The sequence below is a fragment of the Durio zibethinus genome, chromosome 10 (genome assembly GCF_047325235.1).
Source record: "Durio zibethinus cultivar Kanyao isolate XHJ-2024 chromosome 10, ASM4732523v1, whole genome shotgun sequence".
Taxonomy (NCBI): Eukaryota; Viridiplantae; Streptophyta; class Magnoliopsida; order Malvales; family Malvaceae; genus Durio; species Durio zibethinus.
The window spans coordinates 19,673,465-19,692,136 of NC_143171.1; positions in this window are offsets into that span (position 1 = coordinate 19,673,465).

Genomic DNA, 18,672 nt, shown 5'->3' on the forward strand with positions numbered 1-18,672 from the left:
GTTCCTTTTGTGAGTTTAAGAGGGAGAGTGCGAAGGAAGTATCAATATTTGAGAGAGTTGAGAAAACCGCCATAACTAAAAAAAATAGTGATGAGCACATCATGTGGAAAAAAAAAATGAAGACTTACAGCAGCATCAGCTTGAATTCTTGACAAATGAACAGTAGAAATGGAGTACTTGATAATTAGACTAAAAGGTCTGAAGAGTGAGTATAATCATCTATTTTCTTACGAATATCAAGCAAGAAAAATGATCCGCCAACTATTCTTCTTCTTGAGTAATCCTAAAATTTTTTATTCTTTGTTAAATAATTATTTATTTATGTATATCGAAAAAATATATATTTAATAATATTAATAATGATATAATTATATTTTTTTCTTTAGACATGAGGATAATTGTAATAATATAGAATTATATTATTTCAAATTTTATTTACAAATTTTTTACATATATTATAAATTGACACCCTAAATATAATTTGGGTCCGTTGTTGGTCTCATGTGAGCCAAATTCCCATTGTTGAGGAATTACTCAACTCCAACTCCTTTATGGCTCCACCAGATCATATTGGACCTCAAACAAAAGTTAGAACACAACACATTGCGACATTTTAGCTTCAGTATTTAAGGGTGCTAGATAGGGCTTTGTAATCACTAGCGGGTTTGGGAACCCAATAGTTGAACGTAGGGAAAAAGGCAGATAAAAAGTATTTTTAATAAACTCAAAATTGAGGAATCGTCATCAATTTTTTTAGAATATGATTGGTTATCCAAGAAATTTTATCTTTTTAATAAAACATTTAAAGCAAGTTTAAAGTTTATTAAAAAAATTTATCATATACGAAATCAAAATTAAGTTCGAGAGTCAATTACACTTGGGGAAATATTAGTATCCCCATATTATCCGTTGAAAACGATACCAATTGATTACATGTTATTCTTAAATTTTGATAAGTAATCCCATGCATGTGCACGTACATAAATTACCATAAACTTGCAATCACTTGAAATTACAATTCTGACCTTCTTAATAGCCAAAATTACCAACTTAAATCTTGCATGAATTTCTTTTATTTTTCTTCAATATGAATCATTGTAACTCCATTGAACTTCACAAAACCAATCTTGAACTTCTTTTTCATTCTTTAACTTTAAGATTTCCAAGAAAATTAATAACTTCTAAGAACATCACAAGATTCTTTTTTATGCACAAAAAATACCAAGATTGATCAAGAATCATCAAGAATCTTCCAAATTTAATTTTTTCCTCAAGAAAACTTACAAAATAGAAAATCATGCCATTTAGGTATAAAAAGAACATTATTTTGTTAAGAATCAAGTAAAAATTAATCATTTAAGCACTAAAACTAAGCCTAAACAACTTTATTTTATAGAGTTATCAAATCCCCCAACTTAAACTTTTGTTTGTCTTCAAGCAAAAATAAAACCAAACTAGATGGCATATTAGACATCATCACACGCTCCTAATATTAGATTCTTATGATTCCTCAAAAATTACATAATGACTATATCTTAAAAGAAAATCATTAGCAAAGATCCAACACAAAGTTCATTTAAGAATAAGCTTGCATTCCACTTACAAATTTTCATGTGTGTGTAAATAATCTATCTCCAATTAATGCGAGATATTTAACTAAAGCTAAGCAAATATGAAATTAACAAATCACCTCAAAGCAGGCACAAATCTCATAAGTTTGCTTTTCACATACTCTTTCCCCTAATATAACCACAACTTAACCAAAGATTAATAGGTCTTTATTAAGCTTGTAATGCCAGGTTAGGGTTAAGGTATGATAAAGGAAAATTTAGGCTCATAAACCCCAAACATGCATTACATAGGATCTGCACTTTTATGAGAGAACTTCCAAGAAAATATAATACCCCCAAACTTAAATTATTTTTTCTTTTTCTTTTCAAACAAAAACTTCTTATTGACTTACATGAATACCTTACTATTTTTCACCTTTTTCTCTTTCACTATTTTTTTCTTTTCTTTTACATTTTGTTTTTTCTTTTCTTTTTTTTTTCTTTTGTTGAAAAGCTATTTTTAGCGTTTGCTTTTTCTATCCTTTGCTTGAAACTAAATTTGCATAATAATTTCAACTTCAGACTCCACCCTTCCTTCCCACATAACTCTTATATTTTTTTGATTAATCCATATACACATAGGGTCAGGTAGAAAGAAAAAACCAATAAATCAAAGGGGTAGCTAATTTATGTAGGTGAAAAATAAAGAAAGGAATATATATTTATTAGGCTCCAACAGGGGTAACTAGGGATAAATATAATAAAGGTTAGCTTGAAAGGCTCAAATGATCCAAAAATGGCCTAAATCATCTCCCTAGTTAAGTGTGGTATAATATTTCACCTTAAAAGATGCTCTAACAAATTCTAAAATCAATACATGACTTCAAAGATCAGTGCAACTTCACATCTACACAACTTCAACTAAATATACTTACATCTCAATGATCAAGACTAAGTATGTTTGAAGAATATGAAAATATTGCAAGTAAAAAGAAACTACTTCAAGAATTCATCTCATGCCTTCACTACATTCAAACTTTTTTAAAAAGCTATATTTAAATTCAATTAAGGTTATTATCATTGGATTATGAGAAAATAATCATAGGAAGTGTAATGATTCTAACATGACAAAATAAGCTCAAAAAGTAATTTTGAAAAAAATTTTAAAAAAAATTTGGCATAAATTTTTTTTCCTTTTAAGCTTAAATGACTCATTGTCCCCAATTTGTGAAAATAAAGCATAAAAGCATGAAAGAGAAAAAAGATACTCCTATTCCCCTAAAATGGTAATGGCTGAAAACTGCATTAATGAAATCCACCATTGCTAAACCTTATTCTAGCTTCCTTGCTCTTATTTCCTACAAAAACAAAATAAAGAAAACCAAAGCATTACATGTTCTTAAAAAATCAGGTTCCCAAAACCACTAATTCTAAACTTCCAAAACCAAAATCTCAAAACCTGACCACCCAGAAAACTTTTCAGAATTTTAAACACCAAACTTTTTCTCCTTCCAAATATCAATCATCTCGTTCTTTTAGTCTTTTATTCAATTTATAGCCATTCTTAGTTGAGATTTTAAGGATAAGATAGAACCAATCCTGGGATTGGATTCTGCTCGAACCTGATTTTAAGACTAATTATTTGCTGATTTGTCTAGACTGAATAAAAATCCTTTTATTTGGTTTTGATCGACTCTTTGACCGAGTAGACTGAATTCCTTTTACTCCTAATTCTGTTATCGCAGATTGAAAAAATAAAGGAAAGAAAAATGATAAAATAAAATATAATAATTATTATATAATAATATAATATAAAAGGTTATAATATAATAGTAATAATAATATAATAATAAGATACTATAATAAATATAATAATACAATAATAACAATAATATAATATAATATATTTTCACATAATACGATAATAATATAATATGATAATATAATAATAATAATATAATATACCATACTATACTATACTATACTAGAACAATAACAAAATAATATTAATGCTAATAGCAAAATAATAATAGTAAAAATAGACTCCAATTGACCCCTGACACAGATAGGTATCTATAACTGCCCCTCTTTACACATCTTTATTGGACAAGGATGATGCAGAGACCTAGACATCCGCTATGTTTCAGTCTAAAAACAAAAGCCAAATCAATAAACCAAAATGACCGGGACTAAGCCGTAAGTCTGAAAAATGATTTGGATTGAGCCGAGATCAAACAACTGAGATTAAACTACAAGTTTGGAAAATGATCTGGACTAAGCCAAGATCGAGCGACCGAGATTAAACCACAAGTTTAAAAAGTTGACTTGGACCAAGTCGAGGTTAAAGCTAGGTGACCGTGGTCAAGCCAAGGTTAAAAGATAATTTGGACAGAGCTAAGATTAAACGACCAGGATTGAATTGCAAGTCTAGAAAATGATTTGTATTGAGCCAATATCAAATGATCGGGGTTGAACCACAAGTCTGAAAAATGATCTAGACTGAGCCAAAATCGAGTAATCGAGATTGAACCACAAGTCAAAACAACTATTTGGACTGAGCTGAGGTAAAAAATGAACGATAATGCAATGACACAAATGCATGTCCTATCTAGGATGCAAATGTAAATACACTGTAGTGTAGATGTTACTAAATCAGTACCATGAAATTTCAATTGTGGTAACACAGTTCTCAAAACTCCATCATTTTCATATATTCCATCTCAACTTCTCAGCATTAATGATCTTAGAACAAACCCTATCATTCGATCTATGTTGTTATCCTCATCTGGTCATAACTCACAAGTTATATTGATCAATCCATCATTGTATTCGCATCTGTGTTTGCCCTTTTTTTTGTTTTTGTTTTTTGTTTTTTTTGTTGTATTTTCTCAGGCTTCTCTCACTTACCTCATCTTAGATTTCTTTCAAAAGACTGGGAACATTGTCATTCATTTATTTACCATCATTCAAATTAGTGACAAACATGATACATTTTTTTGTTTCATTCAGGGGATGTACACTTAGTAATGAATAGGAAAAATGGATGTTTATTATTGAAAGAAAAAAGAAAAGTATGGTCAAGAACAACTCAAAGATAAATGAAAACAAAATGCTGTGACTGTGTAAATGAGATATCAACATCTAGAATAATAACAGTTTAGACAATTTTGAACTCTAACTTAGAATTCTCTTTAAAAAACACATTCTATCAATATTTTCAATCTTTGAGCCAATCATCATCCTCATTCCTGGGACCCTTACATGATGTTGTTTCTTCAAGTCTCCATCTTTACTTAAATTGCCTTTTCAGGTTTTCAATTTAAGTCTTCCCTTTTTTTTTTTCTTTTTTTTTTTTTTTTGCAAACCTCATTCTCATATTTTCTTTTCATTTCTCTTTTCTCTTTATCCATCAATGACACTTCCATCAAATTTTCAAATAATCTAATAACAAATATGCCTTAATTCAATTCATGATTCTCTAATTCGAGTATTCACATTCGATCAAAATAGACTTTTAAAGGATGTAACATAGGCTAAGGTGAAGGGTTATGAAAGAAATTAATGAAACAGGTCCAAATTGTATTTGAAGTGTTATCAAACCAAAAATCATTTTTCATGTAGAGCACATTAGCATTTTGCCCTAACAATTTCTCTGTCATCTTTTTTTTTCTTTTTTCCTTTAATTATTTTTCAAGAAAAATTTGAGTACAAAAAGGCTTTGCCTTTGAAATCACTAAGGATAAACAAGCTTTTCAAACTTTGCCTTCTAGTGTAGAGGTGATCTTTGGTTAGGATTTCTTAAAAAAAATTTTCAACATGTTCAAATAGGGTAGCAAAGGATAATTTTATTCTTTTTTTTTTAAAGGTAGAAGAAATATGACCTTTTTTTATCTCAAACATAAGTACTCTTAATGAAGAACATTTATCAATTAAGACCAGGCCTATGAATGAACAATTGCAAAAATCATGTGTTACATCACTTTTAAAATTCTTCCCTAGATTTATATTTTTTTTATTCAAAAGTCCTAATGAATTAGCAGTCTCCCTTTACCAATCAAATCATCATGAATGATGTATTCAAAATTGAATCTTGAATTATCATCATGACTATCTAAATATTCATTATTTGGAATCAAAGAGTAGATATGGAAAAAAGGTATAAGAAGGTAAAAGTAAATAATGGTGACTCATATAAAAAAGAATGTCATGAAAATGCATCAAATCTACCAATTTTATTAAAATGATGAAAAATAAGATGAAATCCAAATACATAAAAGAGATTCGTATGCTCAAGAAATCCTAAGTGATAATCAATTTTAATCAGCCTCCCTATAATCATGCCCTTAGGTGATTGGACAATGGGTTACCATTGACATTAGGTATTGTGTTTACACCGATGTCAAAGCTTATCAACCTTTCTTTAATCAAACTTTGTATTCTATGTTTCAAAAGGATATAATTTTCGATAAAATGACCAACCACCCCATAATGATAGTCACAATAAGTAGTGAAATCATACCATTTGGGATAAAGAGGTTCAAATTGTTTTGTAGAAATGGGAGCAATCAAGTGATTTTTGTAAAGCTCTTGGTATAGTTTTATGTAGCTCATAGGAATAGGATCAAATGTAGACTTTTTTTGATTTCGTGATTCTTGAACACCACTTGTTAAGGTAGTTGGATGAATAGAGGGCCTAGTTCTAGATAGATAAAAAAGTCATGTAGTTGATTGGTAAGGTGAACTAGAAGCATGACTTATAGTAGGATGATATGTAGGATAGATCGACTGAAGGTAGTTTCTGAATTGCTGTCTTTCGAAACTCATAACTTGAGTCTCACTTTCATTTTTCTTAGGCACCCTTTTAGCAGCAAAAGATTCTCTTTCTTCTAGTTTACCATTTTTATTACATTTTCAATGATCTCACCCAAAATCACCATATCAATAAAATTTTTAGTCACATTCCCTATCATCTTCTCATAGTATGGTAACTTTAAAGTGCTTATAAATAGCACCATCATTTTTTTCTATGTTAGTGGTGGCTATACTTAAGTGATGACATTCTGTCACCTTTAGGATACTTCTTGGAAGACCCAAATGCTTTTTTCTCTATACCTTGTAACAAAAGATGATCAAGAGCCATATCTATGATGTGACGATATTGGTTGATAAAAGATCGAGTTAAATCTTTCCACGATCTTATGCGAGTCCTGTCTAAGTAAACATACTACCTTACAACAGACTTGCTTAAGCTATCTTGGAAGATATGTATCAGTAATTTCTTGTTGCTTGCATGTGTTACCATCTTATGATAATACATTGTGACATATGTAATGGGACATTTAGTACCATCATACTTTTGAAATTTTGGTACTTTAAATTTTGGAAGAATCATAACATTGGGACCAAAATAAAGGTTGGTAGCATTCATGGAGCCATAAAAATCTATTCATTCAATAGCTTGCAATCTTTCTTCAATCACGCTTATTATTTAATTAGTCTTAGAGTCTTTTAAGGACATAACCATTTGCACCTTCATTGTTTCTTTTATCTCATTCAAATTGGAGATTTATATGAGTTCAACAGCCTTTCCAGTGAAGATAGGATTAGTGTAATCTAAACATTCCCTTGACTAGGTGCATAAGGCATTCTCAGGGAACTGTAACTTGGCAACATGGTCTATTGTGGCTAAAGATTTGAAGTGATTTAGGTTTGATGCAAACCGAACCTTGAAGGATACAATGACTCAGTAATTTCATGCGAAATATCTCCTTCCACTACTTTCCTTTTGTTTGCCTTTTTTAGAGCTTTAAAAATCTTACTTAGGTTCCCCCTCAATTGTCTCTTAACTTTTTCTAACCTTTCAAAATGGTTTAGGTTATCCTGTTCCATCTTGTTGGCTCTAGCTCGGGGGTAATATTACTGTTGAGCTAGTCTCAAACCTTGATTTCTCATAATGTGTAAATTTAGAATGATGTCTATGGAACCCTCAGATTGTGCATGAATATGAATCCAAAAACAAAATGCATGAGTGCAATAAGGAGAATTTACCACATAACCCTCAGATTATGCATGAAAATGAATGTAAAAACAAAATGTATTAATGCAATAAGGAGAATTTACCACATAACAATTGTTATCAAAGAAAATCTTTATTGAATTAAAAATCATTTTTAACCAAATCCAACATTACATCCATGAAAAGCTAAAACTACTGGGAAAAGAAACCCATAACTCGTCGATATTGGCTTTGCACTTCATTAAAGAAATCTATCAAATTTTGACCATGTGCTCCCATTGGTGGCACCTTGTCTTCCATTTTTCAATCTTTTCTATCATGTCCTTGGCTTTGTAAATAGCTATAGTGATTCGATCAAATAGAGACTTCAACTAGTTATGTTTTTTTACATATGCTTCATACATTTGCTCACATTCTTCAGTCACAACCCTTATTTGTGCTCTAATTAGCACCACTACTCCATTTAGCATCTGGATGTGCTTTTTTGCTTTAAAAAGCATTTCATCCCTTTCTTGTAGCTTTGCTTGCAATTGTTTGTTTTCTTGCAAAAGTTAAGCCAATTCTAAATTAGTGGATGATCATGTTGTGTTAAAGTCAATGAGCAAACTATTCCATGCATCGTTTCTTTGTTCAAATGCTTGAACTTCCCTTTTTAGCCTCTTGTTTGCAAGTTTCAACTCTTTAGACTCCCTCTTTAGACTAGGAAAGGACTTTGCTAGGTTTTCCATAGATGCAATTGAGATTTCCTTGTTAAAATTATTTTGTGGCAAATATTCCTTATGATAAATCTAATGATGTGAATGCATGATAAAAGAAAAGGGTTAGTAAAATATAATATTCAAAAACCATCATATAGGATACAAAAAGCTTACAAGTAAAATAAACATCCAATCATATGTCTTATTTAGGATTTTCTAACACAAGGGAAGGCATGGTTCTACCTTTGGTTAGGCCCTTAAAGTTAACTATATGCGGTTTGGATTACTTTTAAAAGGTTCTCAAATTGTTCCTTACATCATTGTCTATCACAGACTAGTAAGGTACCCTAATCTTCACCCAGCATAAGCTATAAACGAAAATGGTTCAATTTCAATGGGAGATTTTATAGGCCCAAGTGGAGACATGAAATTTCACAAAGGCATAGGTACTTGACTCCCTCCTAAAGATAAAGCTCAGGTGGGGAGCTTATGTTATGCACTATGCAAGTGAGTGATAGATATATATATATATAAATGAATAACTAAATAGAATATAAGCAATGAAAAGATATAAATAAGAAAATAATTTCGATTTTTTAAGCAAGGCTTGAATAATAAGAAATCATTTACTAGCTTGACTCTCGATGTCCCTAGTGGAATCGTCAAACTGTCATAATATATAAATCTGTGGACCTACCACTAAACATGATTTTCAGGAGTTGCCACAAATCTTTTTTGTTTAGGTGTGATTAGCCACCTGATCGAATCTGTCTCATTTAAAGAGGAGTCCTAAGATTGACTTAGTTATCTTTAAATAGTAGATTCTGATCCATAAAACTAGATTTTAGGTGTGGGAATATGGTTACATGTGAGGAAGGTTATAGCACTCTTACAGCACCTATCCAAAATATGGTACCAGTTTGATTTCAAATTATCCAAGCCTTAAATATGTTTATAGTTTACCAAAATATTTAATATTGAAAATTAATTTTAAAATTACCCCAATAGTTTGATAGCAATTTAAGATAATTCTCTTATCTCATGAGTATCATGGAAACTAGTGTCCCACTTTAAAAAGGCTCAATTGTCAATTTATTAATGTATTTTATTCATTAAAATTAGTAAAGTCCTCCAATAGCTTGGTAGGATTTACTTTGAGGTAGATCTACTAATAGTTTGGTGAGATTTTATTTGAAAATGGTTATAAAAATTTTATTCGTTCAAGAAAACTCATTAAATCTCCCAATAATTTGGTAAGATTTAACTTGAGATGCAACCCTCCAATAGTTTGGTAGGATAAAAAAATTATTTTTTTCATTTCTTTTAATTTTATTTATGGAACTTCCCACTAGTTTGATGGATTCCATAAAATTTAAATCGATGAAAATTCTCTAATAGTTTGGTACGATTCATGAATTTATTTGAAAAGATTTTTTCCTCTAATTTTTTATTTTTTTTATTTTATTAAATAAAAATAGAATTTTATAAAATATTTAACAAATAATAAATTGCTCAGTAAAAATAAATAAATAATAAAAGTTAATAAAATAAATATAAAATAATATAAAATTTTTTCAAAATATAAAATAAATAAAAATAAAATGAAAATGAAAAAAGAAAAACCAGCGATCAAGTTGGGTTGAAGCGCGGGTCAGCACATGGGTCAACGAGTCATGCGTGAATTTGGGACCTTCAAAACACTATTGTTTTGGATTACTATAAAAACCAAATTCCCTGCTTTCTCTTCAAAAGCCTCAATCTCTTCTCTCTCTCTCTAGCCTCAAATGCTCTGACCTCTCTCTAGAAAAACCAAGAATGTTCAACCGAAAATTGGAAATTTTCACCTATTTCTAGAAAAATAATAAGAATCCCACCGAAAAACTCAAACATTGCCAAAAAATTCAACTGAAAAATTCAAAATTTCATTCCAAACCTAGATTTTTCCAGATCTTTCCTAAAATTTTCCATAAATCTAATCTTCAATCAAGAAATTCATAATCTCAACCCCCACACTCCAGAATAGAATTTCAAAATCCAAACCGTTCCCAAAACCTCTAATTCTAAACCTTCAAAACCAAAATCTCAAAACCTGACCACTCAAAAAACTTTCTAGAATTTTAAACACCAAACCTGTTCTCTTCTCAAAAATCAATCGTCTTGCTCCTTTAGTCCTTTATTCAATTTATAGCCATCTTTAGTCGAGATTTTAGGGATTGGCTAGAACCAATCGAGGCTTGAATCTTGGGATTGGATTTTGCCTGAACCTAATTTTAAGACTAATTCTTTGCTGATTTGTTTGGACTAAATAAAAATCCTTTGATTTGGTTATGATTGACTCTTTGACCGGGTAGATTGAATTCCTTTGATTTGATTAATTCCAAATTTTAGTTTCCTAATTCTACAATCGCAAATTGAAAGAAAGAAAGGAAAAAGAATGATAAAATAATAATAATAATATAATATAATATAATATAATATAATAATAATAATAAGATACTATAATATAATATAATAATATAATAATAACAATAATAATATAATATATACAATATGATATAATATAATATGATACGATAATAAAATAATATGAAAATATAATAATAATAATATAATATACCACACTATTTTATACTAGTAACAATTATAAAATAATACTAATACTAATAGTATTGACCCCAGACATAGATGGGTGTCTACAGACACCTATCTAAAGAATAGTTCCTTCCATAATTATCATAAGAAACAAAAGGATTTTGAATGGCATTAATAGGACTACAGAAAGGTTAGATCCTAAGTTTGCAATCTTTTTGGCTAAGGCTGAAACTTGTGAAGTGAAAGTATTAAGTGCATCAAGTTCATATACCTCAGTTGCTTTTTTAGGCACAAACCTCTCATTGGCCCAGTCATACTTATTCATGGCCATTTCTCTATTCAAATCATAAGCTTCATCAATGAACTTACTCATTAAAGTGCCACTAGTAGCAGCATTATGGTGGTCCTAGTTGGACCTACTAACCCATTATAAAAAATTTGAACTTACAACCATTTAGGTAGGCCATGGTGATGACACCGCCTTAATAGCTTTTTGTACCTCTCTCATGCATCAAAAAGAGATTTGACCTCAAATTGCTTAAAAGATGTAATGTCATTGCGCATCTTAGCTGTCTTAAATGGAGGAAAGAAATGGGTCAAGAATTTTTGAACTAAGCCATCTAAGTAATAATTGAACCAAGAAGTAGAGATATGAGCCTAATCTTTGCTTTATTCTTGAAAGAAAATGGAAAAAGTCTTAGTTTAGTGGCATCATTAGTAACACCATTTTGTTTAAAAGTATCATAAATCTCAAGAAAATTAGTAAAATAAATATTGGGGTCATTACTAGGTAACCCACAAAACCAAATAGAGTTTAGAACCATATTGATAATAGATGGTTTTAATTCAAAATTGTTAGCCTGAATGACTAGCCTACTAATGCTTGATTGAAAACCATCTAGTTGAGGGATAACATAGTCCTTAAGTGTTCTCTGATTTTCTTGTATTTAATCAATCATAGAAGAAACAAGAGTCATTTGCTTCTTATCCTTTTTATCTTTTCAAGTGTTTTCTCAATTTCTTTATCTAAGGGTACTAATCTAGCACTCTTAATCCTTGGCATACAAAACAAGAATAACCAAACAGATTAAAAATAAGAAAAATAAAATTTAAACTACAAATAAAGAAATTAGTATTGATATTGCACATATTCCTTCAACAATCCCTGACAATGGTACCAAAAACTTGATAGGTAATTTACAAGTGCACTAAATTATTCAAGAATATAATGATAAGAATAAGAGTACCGTCCCACAGATATTGTGTATATGAGATCACAAGTATCAAAATTGTATATTTCACACTTATACTTAGATATATCAAATCAAAGATAATATAAACTAATAAAATAAAACGTAAAACATGCACTGCTAATATAAACCAAACTAAATCAAACTAAAAAAATAACTAAAAATAGATTAAACTAAAACCAAATAAACAAGTATAACAAAACACAAACTAACTAAGCAATAATAAACCAACTAACATACAATAAATCGTAAACTAAAATCAACTAATCAACTAAACATGCAATATAAATCAAAAGCAATGAAAACTGAAAGATCCGATAAGCAAAACTAAATATAAACCCTAAAACAATTAACATGCAATTTCAATAAAACCAACTTAAACCAAAACCTTACTTATCTTTAAAATCATGCAATAAACTTAAATTAATCTTTAAGCATGCAATTAAACCAAATTAAATCAAAATAGAAATCGAATTAAGCCAATATATGAAAATCGAAAATAACAAAATCGTAATCTTATGCAATTTCCTAAAACCCTAATATAAAAATCCTAAACAAATTAAATGAACCCTAAATATGCAATAATAAATTAAAATCAATTAAAATATCTAAAACAGAACTTAATTAAATTCAAAACTCTTAAACCAAATAGAATAAGTAAGAACTTAAACAAATAAATCAAGATTTCATCCTAAACATGCAATCTAAAAAAATTAAGCTAAAACTGAATTAAATCCAACCTTAAACTTGATAACCAAAACCTTTAATTTGAATTAAAGTTGCAATTGAATAAATTGAACTAGAACAAAAAATTAACCAAAAAGATTAAATGAAAAAAAAAAGCAACTTGTAAACATAAAGAACCAAAATAAAAAAGAAAGATTCAATCTTTAAACTAATAACACTAAACCAAATGAAAAGAAACTTAAAACCAGAATTTAATTGCTTGAAAAATTAAAAACAATATGTATGAATAATCTTGAAAACCAGAAAAGCAAAATACCATAAAATCTTTAAAATAAAAACTTGAAAACTAAAGACAACTTAAAGAAAACTTAGAAACAAGAACCCTAAAAATCACTAATAAGTTGGTTTGTCACCCCAACCCCTTACACCCTTTATTCTCAAACTTAATGATGTATTTATAGGCTAAAAACACCCTAGATAGGTTTGAACAAGAGATCCTGAAAAGAACTTCCATAATTTCTGTTGGATTTGAACTCTTAAATCTAAGAATGTCTCTTATAGTTGAATCCAACAAGAACTCTTTAAAAAGAAAGCTTATAGATCAATCTTGACTTTTAGATCATATTCATCCTTACTCTAATCATGTAGCAACTCACATCATGCATAAAACAATACTATAGCCGAATCTTGAATACCCAAAGAATTGCATCCGAACAAAATACATAATCTTCTTGAATGTTGCTTCAAATTGCCTTGATCTTATATCCATCACGTAGTCCATGCTTGCTTGACTTCTTGCTTGAAAAATTAAAGTTTTAAACCATGTAGAACATTTCGTTAACGTTGCCCATAAAGAATGGAATTAAAAACTTCATGCAATCCTACTCCAAGTAGGAATAAGAATACAAAATCATAATCCATATAGGAAATCCCAATCCAAGTAGGATAAGTAATTAGAATTTCCACCTCATTGTGCCACATCATCTTCTTAACCAATAAGAAAACTCTTTATACCATGTCATCCAATAGTAATCCTATGCATGTGCACCTATATAAGCTACCATGGACTTGTAATCACTTGAAATTACAATTCTAATCTTCTTTATAGCCTAAATTTCCAACTTGAATCGTGCATGAATTTTTCTCATTTTTCTTCAAGATTGCATCATTCTAACTCCATTAAACTTCACAAAATAAATCTTGAACTTTTTTTCTATTCTTTAACTTCAAGATTTTTAAGAAAATCAAGAACTTCTAAGAACATCACAAGATTCCTTCTTATACATAAAAATTCATCAAGATTGATCAAGAATCTCTCAAATTTACCCTTTTCTTCAAAAAAACCTACAAAAAAGAAAATTATGCCATTTAGGAGTAAAAAGCATATTATTTTGCTAAGAATCAAGCAAAAATCAATCATTTAAGCACTAAAAACAAGCCCAAATAAATCTATTTTATAGAGTTATTAGTGGGAAAGTTTTACTAGCTATTACGGATGTTTACACTTCATAAGAGCATAGCTATTTTACTTCTTCTTAGAAAGGACTAGAGCTCACATATAGAGCTCATACATGTAATACAAATGTGAGTGTGTGCGGAAGAACATACAAAGCTTTCACATTTTCCTAAAATACCCCTATCTTAAATGCCTCACAATTATTAAAAGTAAAATAAACAACAACAATTTAAAATAAAGGACATGATTAAAATATGCATGAAATGTAAAACACATATATAATGTTTTTTGGATTTTATGCTCTTTAAAGACAAAAAATTAAAGTCAAAACATTTTTTGATTTTTTTACTTTTTTGGAAAATAAGAAAATTAAAATTAAGAAATTAAGATTAAATATTAACTAAGACCTTTAATCTAAAATTTAGGATAAACTGTAATCGTTCTTTGGCTTGACTATCAAAAAATGCATTCCCTAAAGAAGTCTCAAGCTGTCGCAACATACGGGTCTAAGAATTGAGTCATTAGAATTAGGGAAAAATGCAAACAAAAAGTATTTTCAATAAAATCAAAATTGATGAGTCACCACTAATTTTTTTAAGATGTGATTAGTCACCTAAAAAAACTTATCCTTTTAATCAAACATTTAAAATAAGTTTAAAGTTTATTAAAAGAATTTTTGTGATCTGCGAAATCAGAGTTGGGTCATGGAGTTGGTTATGCATAAGGAAGGATTAGCACCCCACAGTGCTTGATGAAAATGGTACCAATTGATTGCATGTCATCCTTGAATTTTGGTAAAAATAGTCTTATTAAATGTTTAAAAATTAATTCCTTTCTTTTACTTGTTTATTCAAAAAATTGAATCTTTTTTTTTATTTTTTTTTGAAGGGAAATATTTTTTTAATCTTTTTTTTTGAAAAAGAAAATAATTTATTTTTGGATCAAGATAAAAAATCCTAATAATCAAGATACTTCCTTCACTTCTCTATATTTTGGCAAAGTTTGAAAAGTGCTTTTAACTTTAGGAGTTTTTAAATTATCCTGTGAAAACTAATGTAACACTTCGCGTGAGTAATAACCATTGAAAATCCTTCTATATTTAGCCCAGATCTCAAAGGTTATTTTTACATGAAATATTACTTTATTTTAAAACACTTTACTTAAAAATACTTTTTTTTTTATAAAATATATGCATGGTATGCATGAATACAACAATGTATAATATATGCATGATAGTTAAACATGAATGATGAAATGTAAATGTAAGACAATTCAAGAATGCATGTAACGATAAAGTAAAATGAGATGCAAATTAGGGGTGGCTCGAATGTAAAGCCCCCCAAAAATTTTGAAACCCTTTTAATATGTGTATATATATATATTTGTATTCGATACATTTAATTTGGTCCTCTAATAAAAAAATGTTAATTTTATTTTTTTTTTTGTATTTTATAAATTAAATTTATGTATTGTAATTTAAGAGATGTTTAAATTACATTTATATTTGTTTATTTATTATATCTAATAATTATTACTTGTAAATTCTCACATTTATATTTGTTAACAACTCATTTCCTTCATATATTTTTTACTTTTATTTTTACTTTAGATCTCTATTACACGTTGTAATTCTTTTTTCAACAAAAAAGATCATATTTGAACTACTTTATAAAAGGATAGAAAAACACCAAACTTCTACTCTTAAGTTTTCATTTTTATTCTTTTAAAAGTATATTTAGTTTTCTTGTTTTGATGAAATGTTTAATGATTGATTTATTTATACTTTTTTATTTCATTTTTATGTAGTAAAAAAAACTAATTTTTTTAATTAGCAATTCAACAGTTAATTATAAATCATGTTATTATTAAAAGTATAATATTGTCATAGTAAGATTTTTATTTTATAATTTTATACTTTTATCATGTTTTATTAGTATATTGTTTTCCTATATATTTATTAAAAAGTATAATAACATATGCCTTATAAAAAATACTATATATTATTAGTTAGCCCCTCTAAATTATATGTCAAGATCCCCCATTGATGTAAATGCATGAATGGGTTCAAGTGTTGGTTTAAGGGTTTGGGGATTGGTTTTGTGTTTAGGGTTTAAGGTAGGTTTGATTCAATTTTTAGGTTGGTTTGGTTCGGTTTTGGGGTTGGTTCTATTCGATTTAAAGTTTAGGGTTTGCTCAAGGTTTGGTTTCGGGTTTAGAATTGGTTTAGGGTCATGTTTATAGTTTAGGCTTTAGTATAGGTTTAGAGTTTTGGTTTAGGGTTTAAGGTTTAGGATTTAGGGTTTTAAGGTTTAAGGTAAGAGTTTTGGTTTAGGGTTTGGGATTTAGGATTTAAGTTTAGGATTTAGGGTTTTGGTTTAGTCTTTGGGGTTTAGGTTTGGTTTAAGGTTTTAGGTTTTGGTTTAGAGTTTAGGGTTTAGGGTTTAGTTTAGGGTTTATGGTTTTGGCTTAGGGTTTTGGTTTAAGGTTCAGGGTTTAGAGTTTGGTTTTAAGGTTTAGGTTTAGGGTTTAGGGTTTGCATGTAAAAAAAGTCAACAAAAATGTAACCTTTAATGCATGAAATATGGATGAATGTGAAGACCAAGACCTTGGCATATTTACAAACATACCATAAACTAAACATGCATGTAACAACATAGTAAAAATGGATGAAACACCAAGGATTTAAAGACAAGAGAGGTTTGGCCAAGCTATGATTAAAGGCATAATTGAAACTTTAAGGCCATTTTTCATGCTCCATTATTGGCTAAAAAAAAGGGAAATGGCTCCACCATATTTGTTTTAAACCAAACACATGCAAACAAAATAAAATCTCCAAAAAAGTTTACTAATTCAACATTTTTATTCATTACGGATTTCATCTAACACATAGCTAACATAGAGGAATAACTAAAGATATAATAAAATAGGCATGGAAAGAGCAACATTTAGCCATCAAACATATGCGACAGGTTTGGCCAAGCATTAGGAAAAACTTGGCCAAAACATGGCTATTCCCAAACACACATCTTTCATTTAGCTTGAACCACTAAAACAATCAACCATCATACAAATAACATATAGTATAACATTCAAATCATCCAAATTCATTATTCAAAGCGAGAAAAACATGAAATAAACCAATAAAAGGTTCGACCATATGGTAATGGTTTGGGAGTCACCTGACAAATTTGAAAACGAAAATAAAAAAATGGAAAACGAAGTTGTTACCAATCTTTTTTTGGCTAGGTGCAATTGGCCACCTATTAAAATTTATCTTTTTAATAAAATCTTAAATTTTATTAAAAAGATGATTTTAGGGTCGACAGAATAGTCTGGGTCTGGGAGTCGATTATAGATAAAGAAGGATTAGCACCCCTATAGCATTTATTTAAAATTGTTCCAATTAATTGTATGTTATCCATTAATCCTGACAAAAACAGTCTTAGTTTTAGTGTTTAAAAAGTAATTTCTTAACTTTTTTTTTATTAAAATTTTGATGTTATTTTCTTTCAAAATTTATTGTTCCATTTTTATTTAAGAAAAATAAATTAGAACCATTTTATTGAAATAATTCTTAGAATATTCCAATATATTAGTAACATTAGAAAAATTCTTTTTCACTTAGAGATTTATTAGAAATCACTTCTCAAAATACCTTAGAATCCTATCCTCGAAGATTTGTATTTACTTTTCATAAATTTAATATCAAGCATGCAATGCGAATGACAATATATTGATGCACACATTTTATTTTACTTTTAAAATTTTTATTGGTTTTTTTATTAAATTTTTGAAGAAAAGAATTTTTATCATATTGAAGATTTTCTATAAATACTCCAATACATTAGTAATATTTTAAAAAAAGTCTTATCACCTAAGGATTTCGTAAAGTATTACTACTCGAAATACTTTTAAAATCCCATCATCAGATAAAATTTCCTTTTTCCTCATTTTTTATTATTTTTAACAAATTAGTTATTCTTATTTACTATTTTATCGCAAAAAAAAAAAGAAAATTTTAATTGTATTAAAAACTTTTTATAAATACTCCAATACGTTGGTTGTATTTTAAAAAAAAATTTTCCCCTAAAAATTTCATAGGTATCACTACTCGAATTACCTTTAAATCTCATCGTTCGATAAACATTTCCTTTTCTCACATTTTTACAAATTTTTTATTATTTTATTGTTTTCATTAATAATTTTTACTATTTTTTATTTTTAATTTTACAAATTTATCAAAAGTTTGAAACCATTTTTTATTATTGGCATCATAGTCATTAATTATTAATTATTAATTATTATTTTTTATCATTATTTTATAAGGTTTATTCCAAATTTTAACTATATATTTTATTATTTATTTTTATTTATTTATTTATGTTATAAAAATAACAAAAATTTATTCTAGCAAATTTAAACA